Source organism: Oreochromis aureus, linkage group 2, assembly GCF_013358895.1.
Source record: "Oreochromis aureus strain Israel breed Guangdong linkage group 2, ZZ_aureus, whole genome shotgun sequence".
Taxonomy (NCBI): Eukaryota; Metazoa; Chordata; class Actinopteri; order Cichliformes; family Cichlidae; genus Oreochromis; species Oreochromis aureus.
The window spans coordinates 1,016,886-1,030,906 of record NC_052943.1 but is presented as its reverse complement, the minus strand read 5'-3'; the positions used below and the strand labels follow the sequence as shown (position 1 = coordinate 1,030,906).

Sequence of the window (14,021 nt, the reverse complement as noted above, 5' to 3'; positions counted from 1 at the left end):
CGTTTTTGATGTACTGCAGAATATTTTTATAAAATCCCAGGCCAGGAAAACCACCTTCATGTTTTTCTGTGTTTTATCTTCAGCTACTTTGACACAAAGGCATCTGCTGTGACGCTCACACCTTTGATAAAGTCTTGCATGTGTCAGCTTCCTTTACAAAAATATGTAAATGTACTGATCTGAATTATAATATTTCTGACTGTCAAAATTTCCCAGATTTAAATCGAATTTAATTGAATCGAATCAAATCGAAGTGGATCGAATCGATTCGGGACCTTGTGAATCGTAAACGAATCGATTCTAGAAATCAGTGACGATACCCGGCTCTCGCTCACTTTTCGTGTATAGAATTTCGAAAAAACATCGGTGCAAATTATAAGTCTGTATCATAATGTCCGGTGTTTTCGTGTTTGTTGTTTTGTTTTCATTTTGTTTTATTTTGTGAGTTGGTTAGATGCTGCTCCAGCCAGCCAGAGAATCCCCCGCCGCCCCGCCCTCTCCTCCCTGTGCCGCAAGCAGCAGGCGCACCGCAAACGGAGGGCGCCCTTACTCCCAGCAAATGGGCGATAGAAACCCGATCGGTGCCTACGACTTTCCCAATATGCGCTGGCTGATGTCGGGGCAGCATGAGGGGTCCGTGTACTTTTCGGTATTTGAAGTTTCGTTTCAGAAAGTATAATTTAAAAAAGAAAATGAGACACTTATTTAATTCTCAACTTAAAAAGCTAAAATGAAAAACGTAAAACAATTGTTTTTTTCATTTTGTCCTTTCGCACATCAGAAACGAAAAACCCAAGAAAAAAGAACGAGAAAGGGCCCTTTATTTATTTTGTCTGAACCGGAAGTTTTAGTAGGTCAACAACCTGTACAAGTGATGCGCAAACTTATGGCAAACACTGTAGTGTGGACATCATGACGTTGGAAAAATACTCAGACGTGATCATGGAGATGGCAAAACAAGGCCTGTCATCGGAAATTATATCAGAGCGTCTGTCATATGAACACGGGGAAGTGAGAGGATTTTCTGCGAGAAATGTTAGAAAGTTTTGTGCTGAGCAAATCACTAGCTGTCGACTCTCGGACACACGGTTGGAGCTTGAGGTGACACAAGCTATAAATGAGGTAAGGTACTTTCTTCCTTCACCTTATGACTGTGTATGGTTGTCTTAACTGGGTTGTAAGGGGTTAGTCTAGACTGTGTGCGCGCCCGCGCGTTTTAGCGTCTTGCGGGTGGTGGGTAACGTTAGTTATTTTAAAGATGTCTCTCACTGGTATTTGTACAGTTAATTAGCACAATACTTTAGCTTTACACATTTGCTTTCAGAATAAGCTACTTTACATTTGTTGTTCTAGTAGTAGCATGATCTTTTATTTTAAACAGGTGGGCCCAACATATGGCATAAAATGATGAAGGGCTATCTGTCCACAAAAGGGTACATGCTGCAGAGGGACGAATTGGGTCAATTTTAAGAGAGGTGCATCAACCTTATCATGAAGCAAGACGCCAGGTAGCCTATGTTATTTAATCTTCCACTAGAACTGTATTCCAATGTTCTTTGTCATATTTGTGATATACATCATGTAATGGTAGGGCCTAATTCTGTTTAACAGATGTACGCCCTGCTTTAACAGTTACTTGACTCTTCCTCAAACGTATGATCAAATCTGCCTTTATCCAGTCAGCTGTCATTTATTTTTGTGATTTTTTTTTTGTAAGGGAGCTCGGAATCTTAATCCCACACCGTACCATGCTGAATGCATGGGGCACAAGGTTCACCTGGACCAAAAGCGAGAAACTTGTAATGTTTGGAGTCACCCATGTTTTAGCTGTAGATGGATTCAGTAAAAGATTGTGAGTCATTCCACAATGCCAATCAAAAACAACTTGAGCATCTATGAATATGTTTTCAGGTAATACAACCTCTCAAACCATTTATTTCATCTTAAGTGTTTTGATGGACATGTTAGTCATATTGGACATGAGCTGCACCCAAATTTACAATATTTGATTTTCAATTAGACATGCAACAGATGGGTCTGGTTATGTTCCTGAATATAATATATTAAGAACTTACCAAACATTTTGATCAACATTTTCTATTAATGTAAAAATAAATAAAATGGAATTGCACATGAATCATTTAACTACTTTATTGCAATTAATCAGTGTTCATTTATGAATGGAACAAGGTTCTTGGATTTCCACATATCTTTCAATTGTTCTGACATACATCTAAAGTCTGAGCATGACAGTGACATTGCAAAGAAACTTAAGAAATATATGTTGTCCTACTACAACTAAAATATTACCAAAAAAAAACATGAATGAATACATTCAAAATAATAACACCTTTGCTGGTCTTAAAGCAAAATAGTTAATAAATGTTCTTTATTTTTCCTGTACCAGACCTGCAGTGATCACCTATGGTATGTGGGACCAGGTGCGAGTAGACCATGGAAAGGAATTTTATTTAACACTGTTCATGCAAGAGATGCTGTCACATCATCGCTTCAATCAGGAGAGACTGCCTTATTTACAGACCTCATCCACAAGAGTAAGATTTAAGTACCATTAACATCAGCTGAAATTCTTATACTATTACGTGTACTACTACGTACATTTAAGACATGTTTCTTTTAACTCTTTTAGAACCACACAGTTGAAAGGATTTGGCCTGAAATCAACAACCGTGTCAACTACCCACTAAAACTGCCCTACTCCAGCTGATGGACCAGGAGGAGATAGATATGGAGGATAACCTTGTGCGATACTGTGTGTCCAATCTAACCTGTCAGCTGTGTAACATTGGTCTTGCAAGTGTGGTAGAATCATGGAATGCTCATAGAATCCCAAAAAAAAAAAAAAAAGTCAGATTGCTTACAACCCTGATAATGAACATTTAAACACCTCCTCTATTTTTTTACAGGAAAAGGCATACCAAATCACTTTGCAGAACATGGGTGTAAAGAAGAATTTCTCCAGAGCTCTTGCCAAATGCACTTGAAGCAGCAGACCTTTACAGGCAGCACTTGGGATCTGCACTCAAAGAATATTCGACTTTTGGAGTTGATCCCTTCACAACCGAACAGGACAAACTTAGAACAGAGAGTCATTTTGCAGAAAAATATCCTGATATTTCACATTTGTTTTTAGAGCCGTAAATGGTGACTTTATGCCATACAAAGAAGCTCTGCTCTGTCTCATAAACATAACTCAGAGAAATGTATGAACCACTGCATCTGTAAACTGTACAGAACAGAAAAAAAAAAATCAACTGACTGTAAACATTTGTGTGTACACACTACATTACTCCTCTGCAAAAAAGATTTCAATACAGAAAATGCAGCTGTTAGACCAGTAATTTGTAGAACTCCGTTGTTACTCTCCCTGCATTTTGCACAGTGCTGTGATGTCTCTTGCCACTGTTCCACACATGTCTTGCAGCCAATAATGCTTCTGCAGCACAGTGAGAACACTGGATCCTCAATGATGTCTGCAAAAGTAAATCAGATAAGTGAGACTGTTATCCATTTATGTTGAATTTAGTTCAAACTATAGGTTCAAAGTCAGTCTTGACATAAATTTACAGACAGCATGCAGAATATTTTTGGTTATTCTGTAATTACTCTTGTTCACGCTGTTCTGAGAAAGTCCCTGTCTATATTTTTGTCTATAATTGATGAGGGCAAAATCAGTACATTTTCTCAATTAGCAAGCAAGAAAAATGAAAAAGTTACAGGTACTTGATTCAATATATGCAACTACAGTCCCATTTTAAATGTGAACTTTTTAGTTTTACATTACTGTGAACAGTGTACCGTCACCCATACTGACATTGTAATCAATTTGAAAAGCTATACTTTCATAGTCAAGATTGCAAGGAGAACCCAAATTAAATGTGCATGTAAACTTTTGAATGTTATGTTACAGTAGACCTGCATCTTGATTGTCTGTGCCTAAGTATTTAAATGGACACTGCTGAATAAAGAGCCTATGTTTGGTAAAAAATGTTTGTCCAAAGTAATGATTGAATGTGGTTTGACATTGTTTTAATTGTAATTAAAATGTTAGTGTAGATGTAATGTATTTACTAAGCAACATTTGAACATACTCATACAAACCACGCAGCTAAATCCCTCCTTGAGTGTCTGCAGCTTGGGGTTGTGACTTTCTGGGCAACTGCAAGATCAGTGAGCTCTTTGATTGCTGCTGTGACAGCTGGCAGACTTTGAGATGCCAACACCAACTCTTCTATTTTGTCACTCACTTCTCCCAAACTGGCACTGTCATCATCTTTACGGCTGCTACAAATAAAAATGGATAATCAGATGTCAAAGCTACTTACTGGCTTAAAGAAACATCACATCACTTACTGATAGATGATGATTTATGTAGTGATGTCTTACTGCTATTATAGGATTTAAATCAAATTAATTCTTCTATATTGATGTTCATCCTATAGTATATACATATTTATTCACATACCTCAGTTTCTTCCTCTTTGTTCCCTGGAGGCAATAGAGATTGACAGACCACGTGACTTTCGCGCATTGCATGCCGGGAGGTGAAGGCAGGACATTTAAATTACCGCATCAAATGCAAGCATTTGCAGCACCGCAAAACGTTTTTTCTCACGTTCCAATACCGTCTTGCTTTTTCTTTTCTCACCAAAAAATAATGTACAAAACGAAGGAGAACAATGCCGGTCCGTACAAAGACAGACTCGAGGAAAAGGCAAAGAAAAGGTACTTGGAAAAAATCAAAGGAGTGAAAGGGTTAGACCCTTACGAGCACACAGACTGGACAAAAGACATCAGCGTGCTGCCCAACTTTAACCACGCTCAGATTTATAATTACATGGTTCTTGGGTGAGTGCATACACTCATGAAGTTTTAGTAACTTCAGGTCACTGCAACAGGCCCAGGTGCAGTTCACGGACGGATGGGTACAGGACCTGGAAATGCACCGTGTTGAGCACAAGACCATCGTACGCACAACGGTAAGTTTACCTGTCTCACAAATCGTCTTCATAAATACACATTCGTGAACCGTTTATAAATAGGACCTTTTAGCTCACGGTAATTAATTAGTAGTGCAAAGAATATATGGTATGCATTACAGAAATGTAGCAGTGATAATAATATTGTATGCTGTAATCGTACTGGGCAATCACTGAGACAAAAATCTGTCATATATCCTGTGAATAAAAGTATATGTTGTTGTCTATGTACCATGGTAATAACAGAAGCGATCACGCAATATTCTGCCAGGACAATTTACCATTTATGCAAAGCTACACATTTACTGTACATTCTGTCCTCACAAACATGTTTTTCTGCATTGACTGTTTCAGGTAAATCACTCCATGCGCCTCAGCCAAAAGCCTCTTCAGCCCTGGGTTATTCTGCAATCTAATGGGGACGTTGAAAGTGCACATTGCACATGCATGGCTGGTGTGGCAGAGAAGTGTGTGCATGTAGCGGCTCTCCTTTACAAAGTTGACACTACTGTGCGTCTCACGAGGTAATATCACGCCGACAGATGTCAAAGCTTACTGGATTATGCCCTCCAACATCAAGAGAGTGCAAGGAGTACCAGGCCACACAATTGACTACACCACCAGTGCAGCAAGAAAAAGGGCACTCGACCAATCATGTAGTGCTGGACAAAGTGACTGTTCTCCTAAACCCAAAATCCGGACTCGCACTGGTGGCAGCTCACTACAAGTGCGCACACTGGCCGATTTAAAGTCTCTCACAGATCTCATGCATGAAAACCGGTCAGGCCTATGCGCTGTTATGGAGGACTTCTGCCACCTATATGCTGACCCTGTCCAGCCTCGTGTCCTCCCAAATCACTGCTACGCATCTTTGACCCACAGTTGAAGGGCTGTCAGCTATCTGTCCTTCTGCAGCACTGTGAACGTCTGAAGCACTGTGTCGTTGTCTCAAAGGCTGAGGCAGAGGCACTGGAGGAGAAAACCAGGGAGCAGCACAAATGTGACCTTTGGCACACAGCACGAGCAGGAAGAATCACTGCGTCAAACATACATGCGGTTGTGTCCACCTCCACTGCCAGTCCTGCGTTGTCAACTGTAAAGAAAGTGTGCTACCCACAAAAACTGTCACATCAGCTCTCCAACCAAGAAACGCAACAATTCAAGTGGGAAGAGACAATGAAAACACAGCACGCGAGTGGTACACCTCACAGGAAAGGTGCAGCATAGAGAACTTAAAGTTGATAAGTGTGGTTTCATAATCAACCCCGCATTCCCAGAATTAGGTGCCACCCTGATGCGCTCGTAAAATGTGAATGTTGTGGTGAAGGATGTGTGGAAATTAAGTGCCCATATAAACACCGCAACAACAACCTCCTGCAGGCCTGTGAAGATGACAGGTTTTGTTTGGGGTTAAAAGATGGAAGGGTTGAGTTGAAAAAGACACACATTTACTACAAGCAGGTACAAACACAGATCTATGTTACAAAGTCACACTTTTGTGACATTGTTGTGTGGACAACAAAAGCTTGTGTTGTTACACGTGTGATGCCAGATATAGACTTGTGGACTAAAATGTTGCCTGTCGCTCAGGATTTTTCTACAAAGTTGTGATGCCTGAGCTCTTGGCCAATCACTACAGTGATCCAGAAACCAGTGTTTCACAAGGGCCACATTACATGGATGTCACCGTGACAAAAAAAAAAAAAAAGAAAGACAAAAGCTTGCATAGAAAACTAATCAAAGTATTTCAGTTACACACATTCTGAGACAACTCTTATATTGAAGGACTTTCTTGTGATTTCATGTTTAGTGTCACATTAAGGTGGACACATCTTCCTGTACTCTGCACTTTATGGTTTGTTATCTGTTGTTCTGTTACGCACATTGAATTATTATAACGTGTTAAAATTGCAATAAATGTGTCTCACACCACTGCACTCTACAGCTGTGCTGTAAATTATTATCTCTTTATGTCCATACGCAATCTTTCTTTTCAGACTGTACTAATATACAGTGTCAGAACCAATACAAATAAAGTAAGTGTTGCACAAGTCATTCATCAGGACTGTCTTTATTTATAACTGACAAGTTTTACATGTTACTATCGAAGCTTACAGGACAAAGGCAAAATAATATACCGTTGTGCATTATTATTTCATTTTGTTAAAAACATAGCTGCACAACAAAACAAGACCAAATTGGAAAACAGTTATTCATCACTTGCTTGCTTTACAACAACACTTGGGCACATGTTTGTGGCGCACATGATACAGCAACTATCTTATCCAGCAAAGTCATGTTCTCACCTTCGCATGGCACCACAAAACCTAGACGGATGGTGTCGTTTAGGATAGTGTACTTGGACCGTAGACAGCCTATAACACGTTCAACATGGATCCTGACATGTGCCAGTTTTCGTGTGTCCTCCACATCTTTTGCTTGTAGCTGACTGCGACCCCGTGTAAATGCTGGAATTTTTAAAGTGGCACCCATTAAGGCAACACTTTCCTGATATCAAAACCCCGGTCTGCGAGCACTATGTCCCGGGTGAAAGCTTCTGTAAAAAGCCAGAAGTTTCCGCTATTCGTTTATCACTTGTACGCCCTCCCCATCCTTTAGAAATGAAAGAGATGGTCCCCTGTGGTGTGATCCCAATGAGATATTTCATTGTGTGTCTACTTTTGTATGTTGAATATGTCTCCGCCATGGCACGTAAATTTTGTGCCCTCTCTATGAACAGTTCAAAACAGTCAATAATAACTGTCACCCGGTCACCAAACATCTCTACATACTGGTGTGGCATACTGGCCTGTATGCAATGTCTTCCAGGCCAGTGCACCAATGGACTCAGGTGAGCGTACAACACATTTACAGTAATGTTAAACACAGTGGAAGTGGTTGTCCGGCTAATATCAAAGAGGTGTGCAATATGTGCAATCGGAAGGTTGAGTCTTAAACGCATGAGAGTTAGCAAGAGCATCTGAAACTGGGAAATTTTCCTGTCAGTGTCTGGCAAGCTCGGGCTGATTTGTTGTAGCACCCCCATTAGTAAAGCAAAAGAAGGCAGCCCTGTGTAGAATTTAACTTTAGAGTTCTCGTCTTTCAAGAATTCCATGTCTAATTTCTTTTTGGACAGTTCTTTTTTAACACTAGGTTTTCTTCTTGAAGGTGTGCTATTTCTTGTAACCTTTGAGAACACATTTTACACTCCTGCAGATCTTCATCCTCGTGCTTTGGATTTATCTGCTGTGGTTGGCTCTCAGCTGTAGTTTCCGTAGTGACTGGTGCTGAAAGACATACATGCACACAGACAAAGACAAGATCATTGAAAGTGCAAAAATAAGACAGTGCTTAATGTGGAAAAAGTGGTATTTATTTATGTAGATTGACAATTTTACCTGGATGGATTTCACCTGCATGAGCTGTCTCTGCCCCAGAGGAACGCGGGCCTTTTCGTGGCTGTTTTGATTTCGATCTCTGTTTTAACCGATCAAATCTAGCAGTGGTAGAAGCTTTAACTTCTGTGTGGCCCAGTTTGAGAGAGGGTGCCCAGTCTGGATCGCATTCCAGCATTTCGTAGGCTGGTTTGCCTACAAAATACAGCAAACATTACACAGAGCCACAATAAACAAAGGAGCATAGCGTGATGATTTCTGTTCAGCGCCATATAAGACGTATTAAATACCACAAAACACTTACCGTTGTGGAAATGCTTGGAGCAGACTAACATGTGAGGTGGAGTGTTTTCGAACGTTATATTAGGTCTTCTGATAGCGGCAATCCAGGCCATCCGTCGCCTCTTCGTGACTTCGGAGACATGGCTTGGAGAATTTCTCTTCCACGCCGGAATCCGATAAAAACCAAACGCATTTCCCGTCGACTTCACGCGGCTGTCGTTCTCCCGGCTTGTGCAGTTAATAATACAACAGGTTCTTGGCATTTTTTGTTTCTTTTTATCGCTGTGTAACTTATTTCAGTTGAAAGCCTGCGTGCGCTAGTACCTCTTGCCTTGGGTTCCCACAATCCTTTGCGGTTTTACCCCTCAATGACGTCACATTTTCAATCTCTATTAAAGTCTTGTTCAGGCACAGCAAGAATTTTTCGTGCATTTTGTCTCCAGTACTGTGACCCTACAGATGAAAAACAAAACCAAAGAAACCTGTTTAGAAGCCAATACCATATTACCCAATAAATATTACAAAGAGTCTGGTAAGACATGTCTCTCCATAAGATATGGGCTTTAGCTGTAATATTATGGCTCACCTGTTGTGCCCTCCGACTCCAGAATTGCATTGCCCTGTGCATCTGTCAAAATTATTGGGTTGTAATTACCAATGGCATCTTGCACTTTTCCTACTATCCCTTGAAGCGTAGCCTCAGACTCCAGGAATCGTACAACCACCATTCTATTGGGAATCAACCTCCCACCAACTACATCTGCAAAGTACACTGATCTGTAAAACAAAACATAATAATTTTACATATCTTGTAAAAGACAGCAGGCCACAAATCCATTCAGTGATTGCTATAGGCAAATTGTACTAAAACAGCTTTGCTATTCTTAACAATTCAACTATCCATGCACCTTATGTTTCTTTTTATTTTGCCTGTTCTGTAATTTAATATTCAAGAACACAGACTCATCCTACCTCTGAAATGTTTTGGAGGACATAGGGGAACTTGAAGTAGCCTGCTGTGAACGTGAAGGTGCAGACGCTGCCACAGCTGGTGCTCGCATAAATGCAAAACGCTGCCCGCTGGAACCTGCTGTTGGAATTGACTCCATGTCTTCTCCGTGGACTTCATAGTGACCTCTGGGTGTAAGGTCTAATGCGCTGAAAACACCAGAGACCGCACCGGGGAACATAGCCACGTTTGAATCATCCGTGATGTACAGAGTATGCGCGGATACCTGTTTAAGAAAAGTTTCCGTAAATCACGTTGCTCTGCTAACGTGTTACTCCTGTGCACACGGTTAATAGGCTCTAAAGGCTTACTTATTAGCTAGTAGCCGGTAAAAGTCAATGAATAACTATTTACACATTAGCACATGTGCACAATTCACATATTAGCACAATGAAGACGGCTAGACATAGTATTAGTAAAAGTAGGCCTACATGAAATCACCAAATGTTAACGTTAGCCGTTCCGCAGTAAGGAAGAACAATAACGTTCATAAAAAAACTGCTGAAAGCAAAGTTTGCGAAGTTTACATATCTACCTGAAAGATGCGACCCAGTTTTTCTGCAGTCATGTCTTCGTCCCGGAGTGTCACTCTCTTAGTTTTCCTAAAAACAACGTAATGGTCCATCCTCTGTTTATTCCAGTGTAACTTTAAGGCCGTCGATCTCTTGTGTGGGGGACGGTGTGCGCGCGCCATAAAAAAACGCGCAGAAGAAGTACTTCCCGTTTCAGACATTGAAAATGCGTCTATTTTTTTGTTTTTGCGCTAGTATACTTTCATTATTTGAATCACGAAGAAATCCAAAAAAGCACGTCTAATTTTAAGTGTATGACGGCTATTTGTTACCACCGAATGAAAAAACAAGTTATTTTCGCCCATTTTATTCTTTATCAAAAATTAAAAAAATGAAAATTCTTTTAAATATCGTTTTTTCGTTTTGGTTTCTGAAACAAAACTTCAAATACCGAAAAGTACACGGAGTATGAGCAATTTTTTGTTTTGTTTTGGGGTTTTTTTGCCGATGCCCGTGATGCCACCCCCCACCACGATGCCGCCCCGGGCAACCGCCCGTGTCGCCCGTATCAAAAACCGCTACTGGGTGACAGTAATGTTTTCCAGTGCTAGACCAAGGATATAAACACCCATAGGATCTCCCACTGTTTGGAGACACTGTGGAGGTAGGCGAGATCCTAGCTCACCCTACTGGGTCCTTTTGATGTGGAGCAACAGCGACTGTGTTTCTATCTTTCAGTTTTACACATTAACTCAGACACTTCTCAGAAGACAGTTGACAGTGAGTGCCCAGTTAGTAAGTTCTAAATTTTCTGACATGATAGGAATTACTATTGTGTGCATGCTTGAAAGGAAAGCATGGTTTGAGTTTAGCTAACAGCGATTAGATGGTGGATGCTTGAGTTATCATTTTACCAGCATGTGAAGCATATCATGAAGACTTCTCTAACTCTGCATCAGGGCAAAACTGTGAAGCAAAGCAGTGAACATTAGTGAGCAAATGTCAACCTGTGTCAGGGATTTATTTTAGGAGAATATGGGGACAAATCGAAACAGAGAAAACAAATCTGTTCTGCTTTATAAACTGTAAATAATTTATGAACGTAAAGGAAAGAAATTGAAAATTCTGAAAACAGTAGATCATGAATATTGTGTGTGTGTGTGTGTGTGTGTGTGTGTGTGTGTGTGTGTGGGGCTGGGATAGTTTTAACCCTGGATTTGCATGAACTTACCTCTGATGGATTGGCTCAGTTTTAGCTCCGACTTCCATGCAGATTGCCTGCTTTGCACAGCTGGTGATCCAAACTTCTTGCAGCACTACTCACACTGTGAAGACAGCTGAGTTGTGGTTCATGCGTCTCTGAGCGTGCTTTGTCAGGCTTGAGAAGATGACCCCAGTGATGTCATCAGCTTGGCCTTTGAGGCAGACAGAGGGAGGCTGTGCTTCAAACTCACTGCAAGACGTTCTAATAAAAGACTATCAGGTTGATTTATGGTCAATTTTAGACTCAGTGGTTTTGAAGCTTTCAGCCACCTCGCAGGAAGTAAGCCATGACATATCTGCTCCTGCTCCACCAATTTGTACAATTACTTCCATAATCTGACTCGGTCCACTCCCACTGCATTATTGGATGGCAATAGTAAATCCTTGGTGTTAATAAGAGTAAGAGGGATGCAATCTGTGGCCAATCATTGCTCTGGAAACACCACTGCCTGTTTGCTTTAGCCCATAATTATACTTATTAAGTTCAGTGATAGATGCTTACTGAAAAACAACAATTATAACTCCCAGCTGCTTTCATTTCTGTCCTCGTTCAGAGTTTCTTTCATACATATGTGATCGTACTTTACCACCATGAGTTGGCATGAAGCACACTGTTACATAGAAATGTTTCTAGAGCAACAACATGTTTCATTGCTGCTGCTTTTTGATGCCTTGTGACAAGACGGGAGTGAAAGCAGCACGAACCATTGATATCGTAGCATTTATCCCTGCGCGCATCCGAGTATCCTGGGTTAAAAACCAGAAAGTCTTTTTTGTAAATCAAACAATCAATCGCTCTTGATCAGTTTATTGTAACAGTGTTTATTTTTAGGCTGTTTTGAAGCCCAAATCCCACTCTGGCAGCATAATGATTATGTTGCTATGATATTTCTTCCTGCCCCATGAGACGATGAAGATCGTGATGGCAGCGATGGTAAAGACAGCGTCAAACACTGGGTCCCGCATCCAGGATGATTATAAATGGCCAACAGTGAAAGTTAACCAGCTCCACAGCATGTGAAGCATATCATGAAGACCTCTCTAACTCTGCATCAGGGCACCTACACATCAGTGCAGAAAAATCAAAATCTCTTTGGCCCACTTTGAGAGTTATAATTTTAGATGCAGCACTGCAGCGAGGTGCTAAAGCCAAAGGCCTCTTCGAGTACCAGTGAGAGGCAGATGAAAGAGACGCTTCTAGCAGAAAATAAAGATTAGCTTGGAACACGATTTTGTTAAATGTGATTTGTAATAAAACCACAACTATGCTTTCTGCAAGGGGCATTTCAGCAGCACATTAAATTGACAAAACTGTTTTAGTTCATATATAATTTAGGAATCTGAGCAATTTTTCTAAACTGAACTGTGGAAAGACAGAGTGCAGTGATGATGTCAAATAGATGAATCTTGGAGCTCCTCCACAGACCATGAATAATGAAATAAGTGCTTCGACGCTTACTGCAATCATAGCAACATATTTGGCATGTGGAGACATCTTTTAATTAACAACTTGAAACCTTGGTTCATGTATAAATCACTGGGATGAAACACCTTAAACAAAAACACCGGGGGCCTTCAGGAACCAAACTATCAGTGAGTCACACTGGTTTAAGTCTCAGTATTTGATTTGCAGCTTTTTCTTACTATTTAAAATAAGAATAAACAACAAACTGAAAAGTTTTAGCCTTGACTCTTCTTTTTGTAGTTTGGCCAGGTGGGGAACAAAAACCACGTAAGTAAAGACCCAACCACTGAGGAACAGGAAAAAAGAAAACTATGATTGGAGTAAATACTGCACATTTTCGCAGATCATAAACAAATAAAACATCTATAGAATAACTGGAAGAAAATTATATCCGTACACATTTAGTACCAATTTAGAGGAAGTCAAAGTTTCAATATCATTACAGTTTATCTTCCGAGAATGTGAATATTCGCAGCCATCATTTCATGCATTATGGAGAGTAAAGAGAAAAAAGCCAAATTCCACAGGACTGATCCACTGACAACTGGCAATGTTTAGAGCAAACATGTACTTATTACATTTTTATGTCTGGGCCAAAATAGGACACTGACTGACCGATGGAGTGATGCTGCTGTCATACCTAAAGAGAAAAAAATAACTTTGGTTTCAGCATTTTAGGAGAATTAAGAGTTAATATTAAATGTGCCTCTTTATACATCATTGTTACCTATACCTGATTTACCCTGTAGTGATATATGATGTTCAATCTTTGTGATACTTGAGCAGTGTTGGGGAGTAACGGAATACATGTACCGCCGTTACGTATTCAGAATACAAAATATGAGTAACTGTATTCCGTTACAGTTACCGTTTAAAAAGGTGGTATTCAGAATACAGTTACTTTGTTGAAATAAATGGATTACACGGCGGTACTTTCCTGTTTCATATTCTCGTGGGTCAGGACTGTTTGGGTTTGTTTGACAGCTACGTTCTGTTGTTCCAGGCGGCAGCGTTACGGTTGCCATGGTTACAGGGTGACGCTCTCTCTCTCTGTGTGTTTCCTGGGTGAGAGAGCGCTTTTTTGTTGTTGTTGTT

General features: G+C 40.4%; 1 long non-coding RNA gene and 1 pseudogene across 1 annotated transcript; both read right to left on the bottom strand.

Annotated features, from left to right (window-relative positions):
* Positions 1–3,266: 3,266 nt before the first annotated feature.
* Positions 3,267–4,513, bottom strand: LOC120443529. Its single transcript, XR_005615477.1, has 3 exons — positions 4,487–4,513; positions 4,113–4,305; positions 3,267–3,494 (listed from the first exon to the last, which is right to left on the bottom strand). It is a non-coding gene; the product is annotated as an uncharacterized LOC120443529 (long non-coding RNA).
* A 2,979-nt stretch (positions 4,514–7,492) lies between these two features.
* LOC120443643 lies at positions 7,493–10,548 on the bottom strand (annotated as a pseudogene).
* Between the last annotated feature and the right edge of the window lie 3,473 nt (positions 10,549–14,021).